The 5,673-nt window shown below is 52.6% G+C and overlaps 1 non-coding gene across 1 annotated transcript; it reads left to right on the top strand.

The window, feature by feature from the left end:
• The first annotated feature begins 4,478 nt into the window (after positions 1–4,478).
• LOC115072191 lies at positions 4,479–4,604 on the top strand. The gene has a single exon (XR_003851260.1). It is a non-coding gene; the product is annotated as a U6atac minor spliceosomal RNA (small nuclear RNA).
• Positions 4,605–5,673: the final 1,069 nt, after the last annotated feature.

The raw sequence follows: 5,673 nt of genomic DNA, 5'->3' as shown, positions 1-5,673 counted from the left end.
GGCAGATAGCTCAGCATAAGTTACGTTTTATCTCACACAGCAGGGGCCACACGGCTGCCACCAAGGAGGCACTCCATCCCAAACCACATACAGGAAGATGGTCACCAAGGATTTTTCCCTAGACACTCCAGCCCAACTCAGCCCTGGTTCATTCTGCCAATCCCTGTTCAGACACCAAGTGCTACCTGACTTCCTGGGGAGATGTAAAGAAAGCTGTACTCACTGCAGATAGAGAGGTCAAAGAAAGGGTTCCACCTGGGCCGGCTAGTTTTAAATGTCGCTTTGCCACAGCCTAGAATCACCTGGTGGGGAAGGGGAAGGGCCTCCATGGAGGAATTGTGTAAATCAGGTTGGCTTATGGGCCAGTCTGTGGGATTGATGTAGGAAGACCCAGTCCACTGTGGGCAGTGCCATTCCCTAGGCAGGGGGACCTGAATTGTATGAGGAGGAAGAAATCAAGCTGAGCAAGCAAGTAGGCAGTGTGGTTCATCTGCTCATCTGCCTTTGAGTGTGGATGTGCTGGGATTAGCTGTATGAGTTCCTACCTTGACTTCTCTCAGTGATGGACTGTGACCTGGTTTCTATCTTTCCTCCCCTAAGTTACCTTTGGTCAGGGTGTTTTATCACAGCCCCCAAAATGAATCTAGGACACTATCCAAGTCCATTTTAGGAGTTTACCAGGGTTCCTTACCGGCATGGTTGACTCTCACCAGCTGTGTCACCAAGGAGTCCCATCTCAGCAAGGACAACTCACAAACCACTCAGAAGTCCTACCTTGGTCAATAGCTCACTTATATAACCTCGGGGAGGGGAGGGACTGGGGCTTTGTGAGGGTCTCATGAGCATTACCCCCCAATGAAGAAACGTCAGTAGGCCCAGTCCTGGGAGGGTCTTTCTTTTGTTATTATTTTTATTTTATGTGTATGACTGTACTGCCCTGCACGTACGTAAGTGCACCCATGTGTTGCAATGCCCAAGGAGGTCAGAAGAAGGCATTGGATCCCCTGGAACTGGAGTTATAGATGGTTGTTAGCCACCATGTGGGTGCTGGGAATCAAACCCGGGTCCTCTGCAAGAGCAGCCAGTGCTCTTAACCACTGAGCCATCTCTCCAGCACCTTGAGAGGGTCTCTTGGTCACCACAGCTGCTGTTCAAAATGGTGACAGTCATGTCCAGCCCGGAGGAAAAAGCTACTTGACCAGAATGAGTCCTACAACTGTATTTAACATGGGCTCGCTAGTATTCTTCCCTTGAGTCACGAAATCTCAAGAGACAAAGTCACCAGCTGCTTCATGGGCACATGACAAAAGTGCCCCACCCTGTTACTAGGGTTACCAGGCTCAGCAAATTGAAATGCAGGAAACTCAGGTAAATGTGCATCTCAGGTAAAAAGTTATGTTTTAGCCGGGCATGGTGGCACACGCCTGTAATCCCAGCACTAGGGAGGCAGAGCAGGCAGATCTCTGTGAGTTCGAGGCCAACCTGGTCTACATAGTGAGTTCCAGGACAGCTGGGGCTACAGGGAGACCCTGTCTCAAAAAGACAATTAAAAAAAAAAAAAAAAGAAGAATCACATTTTACTGAAATATTTAGGACATGTACATACAAATCACTGTGTGACAGAATGTGTAAACTGCAGGAGTCATAAGTTTCCTTACATAAATTTCTCAAGGTAGGCAAATAGCCTGGCTTGGCCTTCAATCGGACTTTTATCAACTGATCACTACAGAGACTGTTTGCAGTCAATCCGCTGTGCCAAAAGATAACATGCCTGCTCATCTTGAGAAAATAGCCTCAGCAAGGAGACCCTCAGGTACCCCGAGGACCCCCGCCTGACAACCAAGCGAATTCCTATAGCTTCCTTCAGCAGGGTCCGTATGTAAGTACAGATTGCTTTGCTTATGTTGGCTGATGCCTGTTTCCACGGACAGCAGAGGCCCTTTGCTACGTTCTGAATAAAGGGAGCACATTCCTTTCCTGTTGCAGGTCTGGCTCTGGTTCTTATTTCTTAAACTCCTTCCTTTTCCTACTCTCCCAAATCTAACATTGTGTACCTGAGAGTCCAGTGTAGTTGTGGGTGGTGTGTTCGCCCAACAACTGCACCATGACGCTTGACAGGAAAGTTGAACTCCCGCCTATGTCAGCACATGGCTTGAGGGCAACCCACGCAACCCCTCCCGCATTCCCAGTTCCTGGTTCCACCCTGTTCCAATCACTCTAGTGACAATCTGCCAGGTTCCTGGGTCCCAAAAGGCAAGCACCACCCCCTCATCTCCACTTGTTTCTAGTCAGCGAGGTGACCTGAACTTTTCTTGCTTCTAGAACTTTCTCTGCAAGTAGTCCCTGATGCAACCTTTAAGGACAGCCATTGATCCAGAGATGATCACTGTGATTGTACTGTCCATCTTCCTGCTCTGGACTCAGGGCACATAGAATGAAGCTAGCTCTTCCTTTGACCCATCCCAGCCTGGTCCTGACCCTGTGAAGCCCCTCTGGCCATCTTTCCTTAATCTGAGTCACTACAGCTAAGTCCCCAAATGAGGTGAGAGCCTCCTACCTCCATCATCCTAAAGAAAAGACAGGCCGTGATGGCGGAAAACACAGGTTTCACGAATGCCAATCGAAGACTCAGACTTCAGACTGGCCAGCAGGAGTACGCCTTTTAACAAATCCCACCTGCTCTGATTCATCTGAAAACTTAAGAGGCCCAGGGCTGGCTCAGTGGCTCATGGTGTCTGCTGGCAAGCCTGACAGTTTGATCCCTGTGCCCGACATGGTAGAACCGACAGACTAATGAAAAGTAATCCTCTGACCTGCACACATCATGGCACATGCACAAAAACATATTTTAAAAGAGAGAGAGGAAAGGAAAGGATAGAGGGAAGGAAGGCAGGAAGGGAGGAGGGAGGGAGGGAACTTCAGAAGCTTACTTTGGTGTTCCTGTGGAACCAGCAGCTCCATCCTCCCACCAGGGCCAGGAACTTGCTGACCCACAGCAACCGTAAAGTGGATAGAGTCTGGTAGGTGCCAAACCCAAACTGCCTATCCATTGTCCTAGCTCCAAGTTCCACCTAGATCTCTCACTGCCCTGCAGACCCACCCAAGGTCACCCATGAAGCCATTCCCAGACTCCAGTCCCAGGTGACTCGGGATCAGCTCCTGTACGCTGACCCTGTGGCCCTGGCCCCACAATGGGCCATGTTCATTTCTCACATACATGATCTGCAGGGTCACTGGGTCTTTCTACCTTTGATCACTTCCCCATCTGTGTCCTGAAACTTCTCCGTAGAAAACTTGACTCAACAGGGCTGGTCTTCTGCAGGAAGTGTGCACACCAGTCCCTCGCAGAGCCCAGGAGACCATACCTGTCAATGCCTCGATGCCCTCCAGGACTCAGCCACAGGCCCCCAAGAACTTGCCTTACCAAATTGAATCCTGTGTGTCTGTTTTGATGTAGACCAGGCTGGCCTAGCCAGAACTCAATCCCCACCTCCCCCGTACTGAGTCTACAGGCTTGCACCAGCAGACCCAGGAGCTTTTGTGTTCGCTAATGAACTAGTCCACCGAAGTACATAATACAAGAGAAATAAACAGCAGTTCTAGGCAACGTGTGCACACGTGCGCGGAGGCCTACGCACGTGTAGAAATGCGCATGTACACACTCGCTAGCTCGCTCGCTTTTTATCTGGAAAGGACTGGTTTTGTCTTGCTTTGTTTTATGTTTATTGTCTGTCTGTATGTAAGTGCACCGTGTCACGGTCAGAAGAGGGCGTTACCCACCATGTGGGCGCTGGGATTCGAACCCGGGTCCTCTGCAAGAGCAGCGGGTGCTCTTCGCCGCTGAGCCAGCTCTCCAGCCTCGTAAAGTACTTAACCAAGGACTTGAGCGCCAGATCAGGGGCCGGGACATGACGCAATGCGGACGTTACAGCCCCGGACCCAGGACTGCGTGCAGCGGTCAGGCGCTGGAACCCGCGGCCCAGACGGGAGCTGCGCATGCGCGCACCTTGGCGTCGCCGCAGAGCATGCGCAGCCTCCGTCCGCGTAGCCGAGGTCCGGACGTGGCCGGAAGGATCCTCCGGCGCTGTCCCGATTCGTTTCCCGCCACTTCCACTTCCGTTTCCGCAGGCACTTCCGTTCCTCTTCCTGCGAACCGTGCGCTGTCACCAGAGGAAGTGCGCGGCCGCCCTGTTTTGTTTCCGGGGGAATCTGCTTAGCGATGAACGCTCAGGACTTCCGGTGTTCCCTCGTCTCTGATTGGCTGGTTTTATGAATTGATTACAGCGTGGCGAAGAAGACGCGATGTTTTCCTTCGGAGAACAGCGGCTTCCAGGTAGACAGAAGCAGTCGAGTGCAAACCATGGCGGCTTTGCACTTCGTGTCGGTCTGCGGCTGTGGACGGCGAGCGGAAAGTCGCCATCACTGAAAGGTCGGGGAGGAGTCGGCCTATAAATAGGTAACGGGTGCAGCAGGCTAGCGTGTTGTATGAAAGGAGAGAAGGTTAGCACTCCCCTTGACAAGGATGGAAGAGGCCCTTGGGCCTAACAACACGCATACGGTTAAGGCATTGCCACCTACTTCGTGGCATCTAACCACTGTTTTTATTCTTCCCCCCAGTGTGAGGTGTGACCCCAAGATGTGCATGGACTCGGGTGTGTGTGAGACCCGAAGATGTGCATGGATTCGGGTGTGTGTGTGAGACCCCAAGATGTGCATGGACTCAGGGGTGTGTGTGTGTGACCCCAAGATGTGCATGGACTCGGGTGTGTGTGAGACCCGAAGATGTGCATGGATTCGGGTGTGTGTGTGAGACCCCAAGATGTGCATGGACTCAGGGGTGTGTGTGTGTGACCCCAAGATGTGCATGGACTCGGGTGTGTGTGAGACCCGAAGATGTGCATGGATTCGGGTGTGTGTGTGAGACCCCAAGATGTGCATGGACTCAGGGGTGTGTGTGTGTGACCCCAAGATGTGCATGGACTCAGGGGTGTGTGTGTGTGACCCCAAGATGTGCATGGACTCGGGTGTGTGTGAGACCCCAAGATGTGCATGGATTCGGGTGTGTGTGTGAGACCCCAAGATGTGCATGGACTCAGGGGTGTGTGTGTGTGACCCCAAGATGTGCATGGACTCAGGGGTGTGTGTGTGAGTCCCCAAGATGTGCATGGACTCGGGTGTGTGTGTGAGACCCCAAGATGTGCATGGACTCAGGGGTGTGTGTGTGTGACCCCAAGATGTGCATGGACTCAGGGGTGTGTGTGTGACCCCAAGATGTGCATGGACTCAGGGGTGTGTGTGTGTGACCCCAAGATGTGCATGGACTCTGGGGTGTGTGTGTGTGACCCCAAGATGTGCATGGACTCGGGTGTGTGTGTGAGACCCCAAGATATGCATGGACTCAGGGGTGTGTGTGTGAGACCCCAAGATGTGCATGGACTCAGGGGTGTGTGTGTGACCCCACGATGTGCATGGACTCAGGGGTGTGTGTGTGACCCCACGATGTGCATGGACTCAGGGGTGTGTGTGTGACCCCACGATGTGCATGGACTCAGGGGTGTGTGTGTGACCCCACGATGTGCATGGACTCAGGGGTGTGTGTGTGACCCCACGATGTGCATGGACTCAGGGGTGTGTGTGTGACCCCACGATGTGCATGGACTCAGGGGTGTGTGT

The sequence above is a fragment of the Nannospalax galili genome, unplaced genomic scaffold, assembly GCF_000622305.1.
Source record: "Nannospalax galili isolate Female #2095 unplaced genomic scaffold, S.galili_v1.0 scaffold300, whole genome shotgun sequence".
Classification (NCBI taxonomy): Eukaryota; Metazoa; Chordata; class Mammalia; order Rodentia; family Spalacidae; genus Nannospalax; species Nannospalax galili.
This window is presented reverse-complemented; position numbering and strand designations above follow the sequence as displayed.